Source organism: Salarias fasciatus, chromosome 3, assembly GCF_902148845.1.
Source record: "Salarias fasciatus chromosome 3, fSalaFa1.1, whole genome shotgun sequence".
Classification (NCBI taxonomy): Eukaryota; Metazoa; Chordata; class Actinopteri; order Blenniiformes; family Blenniidae; genus Salarias; species Salarias fasciatus.
This window is the reverse complement of record NC_043747.1, coordinates 30091665-30112693: the sequence shown is the minus strand read 5'-3', so window position 1 is coordinate 30112693 and position 21029 is coordinate 30091665.

Genomic DNA, 21029 nt, shown 5'->3' with positions numbered 1-21029 from the left:
TAGCTGCTACACCTAGCTGCTACATCCAGCTGCTACACCTAGCTGCTACACCTAACTGCTACATCCAGCTGCTACACCTAGCTGCTACACCTAGCTGCTACACCTAGCTGCTACATCCAGCCGCTACACCCAGCTGCTACATCCAGCTGCTACACCTAGCTGCTACATTCAGCTGCTACATCTCGCTGCTACACCTAGCTGCTACACCCAGCTGCTACATCCAGCTGCTACACCTAGCTGCTACACCTAGCTGCTACATCCAGCTGCTACACCTAGCTGCTACACCTAGCTGCTACATCCAGCTGCTACACCTGGCTGCTACATCCAGCTGCTACACCTAGCTGACATACAGCTGCTACACCTAGCGCTACACCTAGCGCTACATCCAGCTGCTACACCAGCTGCGACATCAGCTGCTACAGCTTGCTGCTACATCTAGCTGCTACACCTAGCTGCTACACCTAACTGCTACACCTAGCTGCTACACCTAGCTGCTACATCCAGCCGCTACACCCAGCTGCTACATCGAGCTGCTACACCTAGCTGCTACACCTAGCTGCTACATCCAGCTGCTACACCTAGCTGCTACACCTAGCTGCTACATCCAGCTGCTACACCTAGCTGCTACACCTAACTGCTACATCCAGCTGCTACACCTGGCTGCTATATCCAGCTGCTACACCTAGCTGCTACACCTAGCTGCTACACCTAGCTGCTACATCCAGCCGCTACACCCAGCTGCTACATCGAGCTGCTACACCTAGCTGCTACATTCAGCTGCTACATCTAGCTGCTACACCAGCTGCTACATCCAGCTGCTACACCTAGCTGCTACACCTAGCTGCTACATCCAGCTGCTACACCTAGCTGCTACACCTAACTGCTACATCCAGCTGCTACACCTGGCTGCTACATCCAGCTGCTACACCTAGCTGCTATATCCAGCTGCTACACCTAGCTGCTACACCTAGCTGCTACATCCAGCTGCTACACCCAGCTGCTACATCCAGCTGCTACAGCTTGCTGCTACATCTAGCTGCTACACCCAGCTGCTACACCTAGCTTCTACACCTAGCTGCTACATCCAGCTGCTACACCTAGCTAGATGTAGCTGCTACATCTAGCTGCTACACCTAGCTGCTACACCCAGCTGCTACATCCAGCTGCTACACCTAGCTGCTACACCTAACTGCTACATCCAGCTGCTACATCTAGCTGCTGCACCTGGCTGCTACACCTGGCTGCTACATCCAGCTGCTACACCTCGCTGCTACATCCAGCTGCTACACCTAGCTGCTACACCTAGCTGCTACATCCAGCTGCTACACCTAGCTGCTACACCTAACTGCTACATCCAGCTGCTACACCTGGCTGCTATATCCAGCTGCTACACCTAGCTGCTACACCTAGCTGCTACACCTAGCTGCTACATCCAGCTGCTACACCTAGCTGCTACATCCAGCTGCTACACCTAGCTGCTACACCTAGCTGCTACACCTAGCTGCTACATCCAGCTGCTACACCTAGCTGCTACACCTAGCTGCTACACCTAGCTGCTACATCCAGCTGCTACACCTAGCTGCTACACCCAGCTGCTACACCTAGCTAGATGTAGCTGCTACATCTAGCTGCTACACCTAGCTGCTACACCCAGCTGCTACATCCAGCTGCTACACCTAGCTGCTACACCTGGCTGCTACATCCAGCTGCTACACCTAGCTGCTATATCCAGCTGCTACACCTAGCTGCTACACCTAGCTGCTACATCCAGCTGCTACACCCAGCTGCTACATCCAGCTGCTACAGCTTGCTGCTACATCTAGCTGCTACACCCAGCTGCTACACCTAGCTTCTACACCTAGCTGCTACACCCAGCTGCTACACCTAGCTAGATGTAGCTGCTACATCTAGCTGCTACACCTAGCTGCTACACCCAGCTGCTACATCCAGCTGCTACACCTAGCTGCTACACCTAACTGCTACATCCAGCTGCTACATCTAGCTGCTGCACCTGGCTGCTACACCTGGCTGCTACATCCAGCTGCTACACCTCGCTGCTACATCCAGCTGCTACACCTAGCTGCTACACCTAGCTGCTACATCCAGCTGCTACACCTAGCTGCTACACCTAACTGCTACATCCAGCTGCTACACCTGGCTGCTATATCCAGCTGCTACACCTAGCTGCTACACCTAGCTGCTACATCCAGCTGCTACACCTAGCTGCTACATCCAGCTGCTACACCTAGCTGCTACACCTAGCTGCTACATCCAGCTGCTACACCTAGCTGCTACACCTAGCTGCTACACCTAGCTGCTACATCCAGCTGCTACACCTAGCTGCTACACCCAGCTGCTACACCTAGCTAGATGTAGCTGCTACATCTAGCTGCTACACCTAGCTGCTACACCCAGCTGCTACATCCAGCTGCTACACCTAGCTGCTACACCTAGCTGCTACATCCAGCTGCTACACCTAGCTGCTACACCTAACTGCTACATCCAGCTGCTACACCTAGCTGCTACATTCAGCTGCTACACCTAGCTGCTACACCCAGCTGCTACATCCAGCTGCTACACCTAGCTGCTATATCCAGCTGCTACACCTAGCTGCTACACCTAGCTGCTACACCTAGCTGCTACATCCAGCCGCTACACCTAGCTGCTACATCCCGCTGCTACACCCAGCTGCTACATCCAGCTGCTACAGCTTGCTGCTACATCTAGCTGCTACACCCAGCTGCTACACCTAGCTTCTACACCTAGCTGCTACATCCAGCTGCTACACCTAGCTGCTACACCCAGCTGCTACACCTGGCTGCTACATCCAGCTGCTACACCTAGCTGCTACATTCAGCTGCTACATCTCGCTGCTACACCTAGCTGCTACACCAGCTGCTACATCCAGCTGCTACACCTAGCTGCTACACCTAGCTGCTACATCCAGCTGCTACACCTAGCTGCTACACCTAGCTGCTACATCCAGCTGCTACACCTAGCTGCTACACCTGGCTGCTACACCTGGCTGCTACATCCAGCTGCTACACCTAGCTGCTACACCTAGCTGCTACATCCAGCTGCTACACCTAGCTGCTACACCCAGCTGCTTACACCTAGCTTCGACACCTAGCGTACATCCAGCTGCTACACCTAGCTGCTACACCCAGCTGCTACACCTAGCTAGATGTAGCTGCTACATCTAGCTGCTACACCTAGCTGCTACATTCAGCTGCTACATCTTGCTGCTACACCTAGCTGCTACACCCAGCTGCTACATCCAGCTGCTACACCTAGCTGCTACACCTAACTGCTACATCCAGCTGCTACACCTAGCTGCTACATTCAGCTGCTACACCTAGCTGCTACACCCAGCTGCTACATCCAGCTGCTACACCTAGCTGCTACACCTGGCTGCTACATCCAGCTGCTACACCTAGCTGCTATATCCAGCTGCTACACCTAGCTGCTACACCTAGCTGCTACATCCAGCCGCTACACCTAGCTGCTACATCCAGCTGCTACACCCAGCTGCTACACCTAGCTGCTACACCCAGCTGCTACACCTAGCTGCTACACCCAGCTGCTACAATAGCTAGATGTAGCTGCTACATCTAGCTGCTACACCTAGCTGCTACATTCAGCTGCTACATCTTGCTGCTACACCTAGCTGCTACACCCAGCTGCTACATCCAGCTGCTACACCTAGCTGCTACACCTAACTGCTACATCCAGCTGCTACACCTAGCTGCTACATTCAGCTGCTACACCTAGCTGCTACACCCAGCTGCTACATCCAGCTGCTACACCTAGCTGCTACACCTGGCTGCTACATCCAGCTGCTACACCTAGCTGCTACACCTAGCTGCTATATCCAGCTGCTACACCTAGCTGCTACACCTACGTGCTACACCTAGCTGCTACACCAGCGCTACACCTAGCTGCTACATCCAGCTGCTACACCCAGCTGCTACATCTAGCTGCTACAGCTTGCTGCTACATCTAGCTGCTACACCCAGCTGCTACACCTAGCTTCTACACCTAGCTGCTACATCCAGCTGCTACACCTAGCTGCTACACCCAGCTGCTACAGCTAGCTAGATGTAGCTGCTACATCTAGCTGCTACACCTAGCTGCTACATTCAGCTGCTACATCTCGCTGCTACACCTAGCTGCTACACCTAACTGCTACATCCAGCTGCTACACCTAGCTGCTACACCTAACTGCTACATCCAGCTGCTACACCTAGCTGCTACACCTGGCTGCTACACCTGGCTGCTACATCCAGCTGCTACACCTAGCTGCTACACCTAGCTGCTACATCCAGCTGCTACACCTAGCTGCTACACCTAGCTGCTACATCCAGCTGCTACACCTAGCTGCTACACCTGGCTGCTACATCCAGCTGCTACACCTAGCTGCTACACCCAGCTGCTACACCTAGCTGCTACATCCAGCTGCTACACCTAGCTGCTACAGCTAGCTGCTACACCTAGCTGCTACATCCAGCTGCTACACCTAGCTGCTACACCTGGCTGCTACACCTAGCTGCTACACCTGGCTGCTACATCCAGCTGCTACACCTAGCTGCTACACCCAGCTAGTACACCCAGCTGCTACATTCAGCTGCTACATCCAGCCGCTACACCTAGCTGCTACACCCAGCTGCTACATCCAGCTGCTACACCTAGCTGCTACATCCAGCTGCTACACCTAGCTGCTACACCTAGCTGCTACACCCAGCTGCTACATCCAGCTGCTACACCTAGCTAGATGTAGCTGCTACATCCAGCTGCTACACCTAGCTGCTACACCTGGCTGCTACACCTAGCTGCTACACCTGGCTGCTACATCCAGCTGCTACACCTAGCTGCTACACCAGCTAGTACACCCAGCTGCTACATTCAGCTGCTACATCCAGCCGCTACACCTAGCTGCTACACCCAGCTGCTACATCCAGCTGCTACACCTAGCTGCTACACCTAGCTGCTACACCCAGCTCCTACATCCAGCTGCTACACCTAGCTAGATGTAGCTGCTATATCTAGCTGCTACACCCAGCTGCTACATCCAGCTGCTACACCCGCTGCTACAGCTTGCTGCTACATCTAGCTGCTACACCCAGCTGCTACACCTAGCTTCTACACCTAGCTGCTACATCCAGCTGCTACACCTAGCTAGATGTAGCTGCTATATCTAGCTGCTACACCCAGCTGCTACATCCAGCTGCTACACCGCTGCTACAGCTTGCTGCTACATCTAGCTGCTACACCTAGCTTCTACACCTAACTGCTACACCCAGCTGCTACACCTAGCTAGATGTAGCTGCTATATCTAGCTGCTACACCTAGCTGCTACATTCAGCTGCTACATCTCGCTGCTACACCTAGCTGCTACACCTAGCTGCTACATCCAGCTGCTACATCCTAGCTGCTACACCCTAGCTGCTACATCCAGCTGCTACACCTAGCTGCTACACCTAGCTGCTACATCCAGCTGCTACACCTAGCTGCTACACCTAGCTGCTACATTCAGCTGCTACACCTAGCTGCTACATCCTAGCTGCTACACCTAGCTGCTACACCTAGCTGCTACATCCAGCTGCTACACCTAGCTGCTACATCCAGCTGCTACATCCTAGCTGCTACACCTAGCTGCTACATCCAGCTGCTACACCTAGCTGCTACACCTAGCTGCTACACCTAGCTGCTACATCCAGCTGCTACACCTAGCTGCTACACCTAGCTGCTACACCTAGCTGCTACACCTAGCTGCTACACCTAGCTGCTACATCCAGCTGCTACACCTAGCTGCTACACCTAGCTGCTACATCCTAGCTGCTACACCTAGCTGCTACACCTAGCTGCTACATCTAGCTGCTACACCTAGCTGCTACATCCAGCTGCTACATCCTAGCTGCTACATCCAGCTGCTACACCGAGCTGCTACACCTAGCTGCTACACCTGGCTGCTACATCCAGCTGCTACACCTTGCTGCTACATCCAGCTGCTACACCTGGCTGCTACATTCAGCTGCTACACCAGAGCTGCTACACCCAGCTGCTACATCTAGCTGCTACACCTAGCTGCTACACCTAGCTGCTACACCTGGCTGCTACATCCAGCTGCTACACCAAGCTGCTACATCCAGCTGCTACACCCGCTGCTACACCTAGCTGCTACATCCAGCTGCTACACCTAGCTGCTACAGATAGCTGCTACACCTAGCTGCTACATCCAGCTGCTACACCTAGCTGCTACACCCAGCTGCTACACCTAGCTGCTACACCTAGCTGCTACATCCAGCTGCAACACCCGCTGCTACACCTCGCTGCTACACCCAGCTGCTACACCTAGCTGCCACACCTAGCTGCTACACCTGGCTGCTACACCTGGCTGCTACATCCAGCTGCTACACCTAGCTGCTACATCCAGCTGCTACACCTAGCTGCTACATCCAGCTGCTACACCTAGCTGCTACACCTAGCTGCTACACCTAGCTGCTACATCCAGCTGCTACACCCAGCTGCTACATCTAGCTGCTACACCCAGCTGCTACAGATAGCTGCTACACCTAGCTGCTACAGTCAGCTGCCAACCCTAGCTGCTACACCCAGCTGCTACACCTAGCTTCTACACCTAGCTGCTACATCCAGCTGCTACACCTAGCTGCTACACCCAGCTGCTACACCTAGCTAGATGTAGCTGCTACATCTAGCTGCTACACCTAGCTGCTACATTCAGCTGCTACATCTCGCTGCTACACCTAGCTGCTACACCCAGCTGCTACATCCAGCTGCTACACCTAGCTGCTACACCTAGCTGCTACATCCAGCTGCTACACCTAGCTGCTACACCTAACTGCTACATCCAGCTGCTACACCTGGCTGCTACATCCAGCTGCTACACCTAGCTGCTATATCCAGCTGCTACACCTAGCTGCTATATCCAGCTGCTACACCTAGCTGCTACACCTAGCCGCTACACCCAGCTGCTACATCTAGCTGCTACACCTAGCTGCTACATTCAGCTGCTACATCTCGCTGCTACACCTAGCTGCTACACCCAGCTGCTACATCCAGCTGCTACACCTAGCTGCTACACCTAGCTGCTACATCCAGCTGCTACACCTAGCTGCTACACCTAACTGCTACATCCAGCTGCTACACCTGGCTGCTACATCCAGCTGCTACACCTAGCTGCTATATCCAGCTGCTACACCTAGCTGCTACACCTAGCTGCTACACCTAGCTGCTACATCCAGCTGCTACACCCAGCTGCTACATCCAGCTGCTACAGCTTGCTGCTACATCTAGCTGCTACACCAGCTGCTACACCTAGCTTCTACACCTAGCTGCTACACCCAGCTGCTACACCTAGCTAGATGTAGCTGCTACATCTAGCTGCTACACCTAGCTGCTACACCCAGCTGCTACATCCAGCTGCTACACCTAGCTGCTACACCTAGCTGCTACACCTGGCTGCTACATCCAGCTGCTACACCTAGCTGCTACACCCAGCTGCTGCACATAGCTGCTACATTCAGCTGCTACATCCAGCTGCTACACCTAGCTGCTACACCTAGCTGCTACACCTAGCTGCTACATCCAGCTGCTACACCTAGCTGCTACACCTAGCTGCTACACCCAGCTGCTACATCCAGCTGCTACACCTAGCTGCTACACCTAGCTGCTACATCCAGCTGCTACACCTAGCTGCTACACCTAACTGCTACATCCAGCTGCTACACCTGGCTGCTACATCCAGCTGCTACACCTAGCTGCTATATCCAGCTGCTACACCTAGCTGCTACACCTAGCTGCTACATCCAGCTGCTACACCCGCTGCTACAGCTTGCTGCTACATCTAGCTGCTACACCCAGCTGCTACACCTAGCTTCTACACCTAGCTGCTACACCCAGCTGCTACACCTAGCTAGATGTAGCTGCTACATCTAGCTGCTACACCTAGCTGCTACATCCAGCTGCAACACCTAGCTGCTACACCTAACTGCTACATCCAGCTGCTACACCTAGCTGCTACACCTAGCTGCTACACCTGGCTGCTACATCCAGCTGCTACACCTAGCTGCTACACCCAGCTGCTGCACATAGCTGCTACATTCAGCTGCTACATCCAGCTGCTACACCTAGCTGCTACACCTAGCTGCTACACCTAGCTGCTACATCCAGCTGCTACACCTAGCTGCTACACCTAGCTGCTACACCTAGCTGCTACATCCAGCTGCTACACCTAGCTGCTACAGATAGCTGCTACACCTAGCTGCTACATCCAGCTGCTACACCTAGCTGCTACACCCAGCTGCTACACCTAGCTAGATGTAGCTGCTACATCTAGCTGCTACACCTAGCTGCTACACCAGCTGCTACATCCAGCTGCTACACCTAGCTGCTACACCTAACTGCTACATCCAGCTGCTACACCTAGCTGCTACATTCAGCTGCTACACCTAGCTGCTACACCTGGCTGCTACATCCAGCTGCTACACCTAGCTGCTATATCCAGCTGCTACACCTAGCTGCTACACCTAGCTGCTACACCTAGCTGCTACATCCAGCCGCTACACCTAGCTGCTACATCCCGCTGCTACACCCAGCTGCTACATCCAGCTGCTACAGCTTGCTGCTACATCTAGCTGCTACACCTAGCTGCTACACCTGGCTGCTACATCCAGCTGCTACACCTAGCTTCTACACCTAGCTGCTACACCTAACTGCTACATCCAGCTGCTACACCTAGCTGCTACATTCAGCTGCCTACACCTAGCTGCTACACCAGCTGCTACATCCAGCTGCTACACCTAGCTGCTACACCTGGCTGCTACATCCAGCTGCTACACCTAGCTGCTACACCTAGCTGCTATATCCAGCTGCTACACCTAGCTGCTACACCTACCTGCTACACCTAGCTGCTACATCCAGCCGCTACACCTAGCTGCTACATCCAGCTGCTACACCCAGCTGCTACATCTAGCTGCTACAGCTTGCTGCTACATCTAGCTGCTACACCCAGCTGCTACACCTAGCTTCTACACCTAGCTGCTACATCCAGCTGCTACACCTAGCTGCTACACCCAGCTGCTACAGCTAGCTAGATGTAGCTGCTACATCTAGCTGCTACACCTAGCTGCTACACCCAGCTGCTACATCCAGCTGCTACACCTAGCTGCTACACCTGGCTGCTACATCTCGCTGCTACACCTAGCTGCTACATTCAGCTGCTACACCTAGCTGCTACACCCAGCTGCTACATCCAGCTGCTACACCTAACTGCTACATCCAGCTGCTACACCTAGCTGCTACACCTAGCAGCTACACCTAGCTGCTACATCCAGCTGCTACACCGAGCTGCTACACCTAGCTGCTACACCTGGCTGCTACATCCAGCTGCTACACCTGGCTGCTACATTCAGCTGCTACACCAGAGCTGCTACACCCAGCTGCTACATCTAGCTGCTACACCTAGCTGCTACACCTAGCTGCTACACCCAGCTGCTACACCCAGCTGCTACACCTAGCTGCTACACCTAGCTGCTACATCCAGCTGCAACACCCGCTGCTACACCTAGCTGCTACACCCAGCTGCTACACCTAGCTGCCACACCTAGCTGCTACACCTGGCTGCTACACCTGGCTGCTACATACAGCTGCTACACCTAGCTGCTACATCCAGCTGCTACACCCGCTGCTACACCTAGCTGCTACATCCAGCTGCTACATCTAGCTGCTACACCCAGCTGCTACACCTAGCTGCTACATCCAGCTGCTACATCTAGCTGCTACACCTAGCTGCTACACCTAGCTGCTACATCCAGCTGCTACACCTAGCTGCTACACCTAGCTGCTACATCCAGCTGCTACACCTGGCTGCTACACCTAGCTGCTACACCCAGCTGCTACACCTAGCTGCCACACCTAGCTGCTACACCTGGCTGCTACACCTGGCTGCTACATCCAGCTGCTACACCTAGCTGCTACATCCAGCTGCTACACCCGCTTACACCTAGCTGACATCCAGCTGCTACATCTAGCTGCTACACCCAGCTGCTACACCTAGCTGCTACATCCAGCTGCTACATCTAGCTGCTACACCTAGCTGCTACACCTAGCTGCTACATCCAGCTGCTACACCTAGCTGCTACACCTAGCTGCTACATCCAGCTGCTACACCTGGCTGCTACACCTAGCTGCTACACCCAGCTGCTACACCTAGCTGCTACACCTAGCTGCTACACCTAGCTGCTACACCTAGCTGCTACATCCAGCTGCTACACCTGGTGCTACACCCAGCTGCTACACCTAGCTGCTACACCTAGCTGCTACACCCAGCTGCTACACCTAGCTGCTACACCCAGCTGCTACACCTGGCTGCTACACCTAGCTGCTACACCCAGCTGCTACACCTAGCTGCTACATCCAGCTGCTACACCTAGCTGCTACACCTAGCTGCTACATCCAGCTGCTACACCTAGCTGCTAAACCTAGCTGCTAAAACTAGCTGCTACACCCAGCTGCTACACCTAGCTGCTACACCCAGCTGCTACACCTGGCTGCTACACCTAGCTGCTACACCCAGCTGCTACACCTAGCTGCTACATCCAGCTGCTACACCTAGCTGCTACACCTAACTGCTACATCCAGCTGCTACACCTAGCTGCTAAACCTAGCTGCTAAAACTAGCTGCTACACCTAACTGCTACACCCAGCTGCTACACCTAGCTGCTACACCTAGCTGCTACACCTGGCTGCTACATCCAGCTGCTACACCTAGCTGCTACACCTAGCTGCTACACCTGGCTGCTACATCCAGCTGCTACACCTAGCTGCTACATCCAGCTGCTACACCTAGCTGCTACACCTAGCTGCTACACCTAGCTGCTACACCTGGCTGCTACATCCAGCTGCTACACCTAGCTGCTACACCTAGCTGCTACACCTAGCTGCTACATCCAGCTGCTACACCTAGCTGCTACACCTAGCTGCTACATCCAGCTGCTCCATGTACCTGCTGGTGCGGCTCCTCCAGTTCCACCTCCAGTGCGTCGCGGCGTAATAAAGGTCAGTATGAGGCACAATCCGTCATGTCTGAATTTATCCTGTCTTCCCTTTCTGAGGGTCGGAGATCGAAGTGATCAGAACACACTTCCTTTATTCATCTGCTCCGCTCTTGGAGGTATGTGTGTGTGTGTGTGTGTGTGGGGGGGGGGGGGGGGGGGGGGGGGGGGGGGGGGGGCAATCTTGGTAAAGACCTGGTATCTTAAGTTATTTTAAATCATATCTGATATCTTGCAGAATTCTTGGAAAGAAAAAAAAAAAAAAAGCAACCCCGTCCCTGGCTGGGGGCAGGATGATCATTACAGACTACTTTTCAATTCATTATTGTATTTTGCGCATAACGCGATTAATCGGGATAAGGAAATTTAATCGCTGCTCAGCATAATTTATTTATTTTTGGCTGTGATGAAAACTGGTTTCCGGGTACCACTAACATTTTGAAAGACGCGCTCGACATGGCCGCCTTCCCGCCAGTCAGCCACAATTAGTCAGTGTCTGTGTGACGCCCAGCAGTGTGAATGTATATTTGTTTATTTGAGTTTGCTCTTTGATGTAATGGTAAATGGACTACACTTGTATAGCGCTTTTTACCCTGCTTGACAGAGCCCAAAGCGCTTCACACTGCAATATCACATCAACCCTTTCACACCATACTGGGTGGTGGTAAGCTACTATTGTAGCCACAGCTGTCCTGGGGCAGACTGACGGAAGCTGTCTTTATATTATCTTGTGGAAAAAACATATAAAAGGTGTGATCTGTGCGACATGTAGTCGCAGCTCTCCAACCAGTAGGAGGCACTGTGAGCCTGGGTATCTGTCACCTCACCCTCCGGATCACTGGGCGAAGGAGAAGCCCCGGCTCCGTGTCATCGCTTCTATTTGATCGTTTCAGGTATGAAACAAACTCAAAACCAGTGAAAGTGTTCAGGAGACTTGCAGATGTCTTGAGTTTGGTTTTGGCGAGATGCAGTTGACTCAGATGATCAGCAGAGTGCTCAGTTTAGTGTTTTTGGGACCACGTGGCAGTCAGAAGAGACAAAGATGGCGGTGCGGCACCAGAGACAGCTAAATGATATCTTTATATGTCTATGTGTGGGCAGCACGACTCATTTCTGTTGGTGAAAGAATGTTTTTCATGATTTAACTGGCTCCATGACATGATTTCATTACGTTTAATCGGTATGTATCTAAAGGAACTGTTAAAAAGAGGTTAAATAGTAAAATAATGCTGTAGCGCGATAGAGAAGGGGCTCTCCAGAGTGTGTTGTGTAACTCAGGTTAAAAATATGTTTAAAAAAATAGTTCATTGTGAATTAAAAGTGAGCTCTTTGAATTCATATTATTTTTGTTAAAGGTGCATGAAGGAGTTTGCACGTTTTAAGCGAAACAGCGCCCCCTGCAGGCCTTGGGCGTAATGCAGCTTAGTGAAAAACTCGTCCCTGTGGCTCACGTGCACGGAAGAGGGGGACTCCGTCTTCGCTGGTTTAGCAGCGCTGCAGTAAGATGTCAGTGTCTTCTCCCTGGTGGAGTCTGTGTGGAGCTGCAGTGCTAGAAGCCAGTCTGTTCTGACTTCCTGGAAGATCTTGCTCAGCTGTTGCTCACTAAGCATCTGGTGGAGTAATGGCGGACAAAATGAAACCGAACCAGCCAGAGCGCGCATTACGTCATTACTTTCAAATTCTCCCCAAAAAACTCTGGAGCCGGACCGGCACTGTGACTTTCTAGTGACAGTTTAGCCTGTTAGAGGTTCTGGTAATGAATATGTCAGGGCTCATTGGACACAGCATTAAAAATGTGGAACATGGAGTCCGGTGGGACCGCAGGGTGTGATGGCTGCACACTAGTTTCGCTCCTGAAACCCACCATTAATTTCATAACTTTTCGAAACATACACTTCATGTAAAGTCGGGATTTTGACAGTTTTTGTTTTAAGGGATACTTTTTCAAAGCTTCATACCCCTTCGACGATGTCTGGCGGTGCTAAATCGAATTTTTTTAAGGGAGCTGCCGCTACGAGGCTAACTACGAGGAAGCTAGCCAGCAACCATGCTAACAACACACCGACACAGCAGCCTCCGGAACACACAGAATTGTCGCCTGCACTGACGGAAGACGATTCTTCAGCTGACGGGAAGAATGCAAAATCTGAAAGTGCGATTATGTTTGAAGAGATGAGAGGAATGCATGCTACGCTGCTCCGCGTTGCTACGGATGTAGCCGCCATAAAAGAAACAACAAAAGAACTGAAGGATGCAGTGGAGAATGTGCAGACGCGGCTCGGAGAAGCAGAAGGGCGCATATCGGAGCTGGAGGATGCAAACGCTCAAACGGGGCCTAAGGTGGATGAGTGTGAGAAGAAGGTGCAGCTGTTATGGTCCCGAGTGGAGGACTTGGAGAATAGAGGCCGAAGAAATAACGTCCGAATCATTGGTTTGAAGGAGCGCTTGGAACAACCCGGTAAAATGGCTCAATACGTGGAGAAGATTTTGGTGGATGCCCTCGGTTTTACTGGGGGTGAATTTGAGATTGAACGTGCACATCGAATCCCCGCACCAATCCCGGATTTGGATAAGCCACCCAGGCCTGTGATCGTGCGCTTTCTTCGCTCTTCTGCCAGAGATAGCGTTCTCCAGTTGGCAAGAGAGAAGCGAGGGTTTGAATGGGAAGGGGGAAAGCTGTCAATATTCGAGGATGTCACAAAGGAACTGGCGGATAAGAGGAAAGCATTTGCCCCAGCGAAGAAGCGTCTCCGGGAGCTTCAAATTAAGCACAGAATGATCTACCCGGCTACTCTTGTTTTTACATGGGATGGCCAGAAGAAAACGTTTTCCAACGGGAAAGATGTGGACAGATTCCTTCAACATGCGTGATTCAAAATATAGGAAGTGTATGAAGACCTACAAACTTTAAGGTAACAGTGGAGGGGGAAGGGAAGTGGATGATGTGTGCAGCCGTCAGTCAAAAGGGGACTTCCTCACGGACCAAGGAAAGATTTCCCTCCAGCCGGACTGTGAGTCGGTTCGGTATGGGGGGGGGGGGGGGGGGGGGTGGGGGGTGGGTCAGCGGTGTTCTACGCTGGGGTGTGTTGTATTGTTCATGTTTGTCAGACAGCAGTTTGAATTGGGCCAATATTTTATTTATTTTGCCATTGCCTTTATATTTTTTGATGAGTACTGGATTTATGTTTGTTGCACACTATGACGGGGTATATTAATATAACATCGTGGAACATAAAGGGATGTGGGAACCCTATTAAAAGGAGGAAGGTTCTGACATATTTAAAATCTAAAAATACAGACATAGCATTTATCCAGGAGTCTCATATTGTGGGAGAAGAAGAGGCAAAGAAATTTAGAAGAGATTGGGTGGGAACAGTGTATCATAGCTCATACTCTAGTAAACAAAATGGTGTCATGATTCTCATACATAAAAAATTGAATTTTATTTTGATTAAAAAGTACAATGATAACGAAGGTCGTATAATCTGGGTGGAAGCACTGGTTAATGGTATTAGAGTTATACTATGTAATATATACGCACCAAATAAAGAGAATCCCGACTTTTTCCACATAGTCAACAGTATAATAGGAAATGGAGGAGGACAGGTTATCTTAGCTGGAGACTTCAACCAGGTGATGGATGGAATGATTGATAAAAGTAAGACAAAAGGTCGACCTACACCCAGGGACAGAGAGGCAATTCACATGTTAGCAGAGGACATTAGTTTGGTAGATATATGGAGACTGGTGAATCCTTCCACAAGAGATTACACATTTTATTCTCATTGTCATAAATCATACTCAAGAATTGATTTCTTTTTAATTTCCAAAACTCTAGTTGACTCGGTGGTGGGTTGTGAAATTGGAGCCATAGCACTCAGTGATCATTCTACAGTAGAGTTACACATTAACTTAAATACAGATAAAGTAAAAAAGGGACGTTGGAGACTAAACACAATACTCATTCAGGATAAATTATTTGGTGATCAGTTATCAGAGGATCTCAAAATGTTCTTTGATATTAATATGGGTTCCACAGATAAAGTTGCAACTGTATGGGAAGCATCTAAAGCATATATAAGGGGTAAGATCATTGCCCATGCCTCTAAAATGAGGAAAGATCACCAGCAAAAAGCAAAGAAGTTGGATGTAGAAATTCATAAACTAGAGCAGGAGCTGGCAAAACAATTTTCTGAGGAGAAATACCAAACAATCTGTAAAATGAAATATCAGTTAAATGATATCCATAATAAAAAAGCTGAATATGCATTATTTCGACTCAAAACAAAATTCTACGAGGGAGGTGAAAAGCATGGTAAAATATTGGCGAGACAATTAAAACAACAAGACAGTTTGAATAATATAACAATGATCAAAAAACATAATAAGATGATTACGTCAACAAAAGAAATAAATCTAATTTTTAAAACATTTTATGAAGATCTGTATCAGTCAATGGGGATTGTTAGTGAAGTAGACATGGAACAATTTTTCTCAGGTTTAGAGTTTCCAACCCTTACTGGAGAACAAAAAGAAAAATTGGATGCCCCTATAACAGAGGAGGAGATTAGAGTAGCAATCTTGAGTATGAAAAATGGGAAATCGCCGGGCCTCGACGGTTTTCCTATAGAATACTATAAGAAATATATAGACATTTTGACACCAGTTTTACATAAAGTTTACTTAGAAGCATTTGATCTGGGCTCCTTGCCAAGTTCATTTAATGAGGCACTGATATCTTTAATTCCTAAAAAAGAGCGAGATGTTTCAGACCCTGCAAATTACCGACCTGTAAGCCTCTTAGGAGTAGACTGCAAAATTTTAACAAAGATATTTGCTCTACGCCTAGAAAACATACTACCTACTATTATTAATGGCGATCAGGTTGGGTTCATGAAGAACAGGTTCTCAGGGGATAATATGAGGAGACTCATCCATATTATGCATAAAAGTAGAATGAGCCTGGATCCAATCGCGGCCTTCTCCCTTGATGCGGAGAAGGCCTTCGACCGGGTGGAATGGGGCTTCCTTATGAAGGTCCTCATGCGGTTTGGTTTTGGGCCTGTATTCTGTCACTGGGTGGCGACCATATATTCCAACCCAAGGGCAAGAGTTTTGACGAATGGATTATTGTCCAACCTTTTTGATCTCTCCCGGGGCATGAGACAAGGATGTAGCCTGTCTCCATTGCTTTTCACAGTATTCTTAGAGCCACTTGCCTTAAAAATTCGAGCTGATAAAAACATCAAGGGTGTGGAATTGGGAGGAAGTGAACATAAATTATTTCTATATGCTGATGACATATTAGCAGTGCTATCCGACCCAGAGCACTCTTTACCTGCTTTACTCACATGTGTAGAATCATTTTCAAGAATTTCGGGCTATAAGATTAACTGGAGCAAATCTGAAAGCATGCCTTTATCACCAACATGTTGTTCTCGACATGTTACTGCCTTCAATTTTAAATGGTTGTCATCAGGCATGAAGTATCTTGGAATACTCTTGAATCCAAATTTAGAAGAAATGATGGCAACTAATATGAACCCTCTCCTTCGGAAAATAAAAACGAACTTGGAAAAATGGGGAAAATTGAAATTATCACTTTGGGGCAAAATTAATGTAATTAAAATGGTGGTTACCCCACAGTTCAATTATGTATCCATGATGTTACCGGTGAAGATACCCACAGAAATACTAATACAATTTGAAACGATGGTGAAACAATTTTTGTGGGATATGAAGAGACCTAGGGTCAATTTAAAGAAAATGTGGGCTCCGAGAGACATTGGAGGAATGGCTCTTCCAAATGTGAAATTGTACAACCTCGCTTTTGAAATGTCAAGAATTGTAAAGCATTGGACAAAAACTGAATCTGACTCTAATTGGATTAAAATTGAAAAGGAATGGGTGGACCCATTCACACCTATGGACTTCTTATCCCAGGAGACAAATATAAACAAACCAGATCTTCAGAGCAACCCTGTTCTCAATTACTCAAAGTATGTTTGGAGAGAGCTGCATAAATTGTGTGGAGCGTCACATTTGAGACAATCTTATGCCACGTTATGGTATAACTCAGCAGTACGGATTGGCAAAAGAGCTATTTTTTGGAAAGAGTGGATTGATAAAGGAATTCATATAATAAGTGATCTTTATAAAGATGGGGTGTTTATGTCATTTGAGGAAATTATTCAAACATATGGAGTAGAAAGAAGGGGTAACTTTTGGAGATATTTACAATTAAGGGACTGCATCATAAAAGGAAATTTTAAGAGGGAAACAAATTTGATTGTAGAATTCTGTGAATTGCCGTGTAAAGCACATAGGGCAGCTGTTGTATATAAATTGTTTAATAATCTAAAAAAAGGTATTTGTGAAAACCTGAGAACGGTATGGCAAAGGGATTTAGGATGTACTATAAATAAGGAAGAATGGGATAAAATATTGTTGCATTCTTGTAAATTTGTCAAAGAGGCTAAAGGGAAATTCATTCAGTATAAACTAATACATAGATGGTATCTAACACCCTCCAAACTCCAAAGAATGGGAATTATGCAAAATGATAACTGCTGGAAATGTCATTCCGCTACTGGAACTTTTATGCATGCTATTTGGGAATGCAACAAGGTTTATCCTTTTTGGGAAAAAGTTTTACTTCAGATAGGGGCGTGGCTTGGGATGACGGTGCCAAGGTCACCAAAATTATGTCTGTTGGGGGATAAATCAGTAATTCCAGGTATATCTAAATGTAAATATGTGGTGGTAAAAGTGGGGATAATTACAGCAGCTCGGGTAATCTTGAGTGTGTGGAAGAATCCTTCTGCTCCAGAGTTTAGTAGGTGGAAAGAAAATATGCAGAAAATTGTAACATATGAAAAATTATTGGCTAGAGTGAATAATGACATGGATAACTTTGTTGAATCCTGGGCTCAAATTTTTGAAACATCTTAACCACTTTAGATACGGTGAAGTACTCATTTTGTATGTTAGTTTGGCCACATTTTGTATTGTTCACTGCTGTCTGTTTTTGTTTGTCTTGTTCTAAGCTGTGAAAAAGAAATAAAAACTTGAATTACAAAAAAAAAAAAAAAATGTGGAACATATTTATGGTAGAAAATAAGGCCGGGGGTTTGGAGCGGCTGTGGTTTGGGGGGCTGTTGGCTCTGGGGGGTGCATACCTGTCTGCAGCGGTGGGGTTTGGGGGTGGGGGCGGCAGTTGTGGGTGGCGGGGGGTCCTGGTTGTGGGGTCTGGTGTTCCCTGGCCTTCCGGGAGGGTCTCCCACAGGACATGATGGTTGGATGACGTGGGAATGTGAGTGTGTTTGGGGTAGGATGGACTGTGTGTGTGTGTGTGTGTGTGTGTGTGTGTGTGTGTGTGTGTGTTCTTGTATTTCTATCCTTGTCGGGGCCAAATGTCCCCACAAGGATAGCAAAGCGTGGAACGACGTGCCTTGTGGGACCTTTTTCAGGTCCTCAGTAGGAGAAACAGTGTCTGGCGGCGGTGGGGCGGGGGCCCCGGGGGGCCGGGGTCGGCGGGTGCCGGTTCATGTCCGGGCGGCCGGGGTGTCCTGGGGCGGGTGTGGCTGGGGGCCCTGGGCCCTGGTGCCTGGGGGCTCTCTCCTTCCGTGAGGGTGAGGGGGTCGACCTGGCTGGGGGGGCCGGTCGGCTCGGGCGTGCTGCCGCGGCCTGGGTCGGTGCACGCCCTGGGGTCTGGTTGCTGCCCCGGAATCCAGGGCATCGGGGTGGGGGGTTGTGGTGGTGGGGGACAGGGGGGTGGGGTGGATGGGTGGGGTGTGGCGCGGGAGGTGGGTGGGTGGTGGGGGACAGGGCGGGGTGGATGAGGGGGTAGATAGGGGGGTGGTGGGCTGTGGGGGTTAGGGGGTTGGGGAAGGTGCGTGTACGTGTATGTGTATATGTGTGTGGGTGTGTATGTGTGATTATGTATATATGTTTTTGTATGTGTGGGTATTTATGTAGGTGTATGTGAGTGTGTGGGTGTGTATCTGGATATGTATGTGCATGTGTGTGACTATGTATGTATGTGTGTGTGGGTATGTATCTGTGAGCAGGGTATGTATGTGTGTGAGGGTGTGTATCTGTAAGTATGTATGTATGTCTGTACGTGTGTGTATATGTGTGGGCGACTGGAGCTATGTATGAGAGAGTGCGGTGTCCTGTGGGGGGGGGGCCCCCGGTGGGCCTGGGGGCGGTGGGCCCTGGGTCTGGGTCCTTCTGCTGCCCCCTGTCTGTCCTCACCTTCACTCCTCCTGATGCATGATGGGTGTGTGCTTCTTGGGTCGGTGGCTCTCTGGCCATGGTCGCTGTCCGCCCTGGTCCTGGGGGGGGGGGGTGGCACTCCTGGCCCTGTCCTTCATCGGGGGGCTCCTGGGTGACGGGGGTGCTGCGGCATCCCCGGACCCCCCTCCCCCCCCCCGCTCTCATGCACACACACGTAGGGCTTTGGGAGGCGGGCTGATCAAGTTGGGTGTGGTGGAGGGTGGAGGGGGGGTGGAGGGGGCCATTTAAGTGGCCTCAATCACTGCACGCTTCAGTGGCTCGCCTCTCAGTCTTAATTGCACTTAGTCATCTAACACGAGCAAATACATACAAACACACACATCGGGGGGTCTTGTCGCGCTGTGTCGGGGGTGGGGCTGTTCAGGTGGATGAGACTGCTCGTTTGGCCTCACTCGCGGCACGGTGTGGTTACTGACCCTCAAATTTTAATCGCAAACAACATATACTCCATCAACACTCACGAGACGGGGGGGGGGCAATGGGGTCTTCTGCGCCACCGTTTCCGGATTCCTTCTGGTGGGGGGTGGGGCGGGGGGGGCTGTTGTTTTCCCCACAGGCCGGGGGTTTGGAGCGGCTGTGGTTTGGGGGGCTGCTGGCTCTGGGGGGTGCATACCTGTCTGCAGCGGGGGGGTGGGGGGGTGGGGGCGGCAGTTGTGGGTGGTGGGGGGTCCTGGATGTGGGGTTCGGTGTTCCCTTGCCTTCCGGGGGGGTCTCCCACAGGATGTGACAGTTGGATGACGCGGGAATGTGAGTGTATTTGGGGTAGGATGGACTGTGTGTGTGTGTGTGTGTGTGTGTGTGTGTGTGTGTGTGTCTGTGTCTGTGTCTGTGTGTGCTTGTTAGCGTGTGCGTGAGAGTGTGTGAGTGTGTTGGAATATGAGTGTGTGTGTGTGTGTGCGTTTGTTTTAGGGATGAGTGGTTGTGTGTGTGCGTGTGTGCATGTGTGTGTGTCAGTATGAGTGTTGGGTTGGGGCGGGGGGGAGTGAGGCGGGAGAGGGCAGGGGGTGGGAGGGGTGGGCTGGGCGGTGGATGGGGGGGTGGGTTCCGGGTGGGGGTCGTGGGGGGGGGGGGGGGGGGGGGGGGGGGAGTTGGGTGATGCCCTGGATCTCGGGGTGCGTGGCCGGAGCGCTGGGGGGGGGGGGTGTACTGGCCTGGGGTGGGTAGCCGCCAGTGTGGGCTGGTTCTCCCGGGGGGGTCATGGCCCTCCGCCTGGGTGGGGGGTTGGCTCCTGGGCTCTTGGGCCTTGGGCTCTCGGCCCTGCCCGCCCCGGGCGTCCGGCGCCCGGGGTGGACCGGCTCCTGCTGGTCGTGGCTCCGCGGGGCCCGGGCCCCGGGACTGCCGGGGTCCCCGGCCGGGGCTTTCCTCTGCCCCGTTTCTGGACTGGAGCGTGGGCGTCTGCCTGGGGGGGCGGCTTGGATCCGGGCTCTGTGATGTCCGCCGGCTGTCTGGGCTCTGAGGGCCTCTCTGGCCTGCTTCTGGCCTTCTCAGAGGTCAGAGGTCATATATGCATGATCACTATCACCATCACTGTCACCATCATATTCACATGATCACTCTGATCTTTAATCACTCTTCACATACTGGGTTACCTTGTCTTCTTGTGGTGGTTAGACTAATGGTGATCTGTAGCAGACCTCTCTTGATGCACGCCCCGAGTTT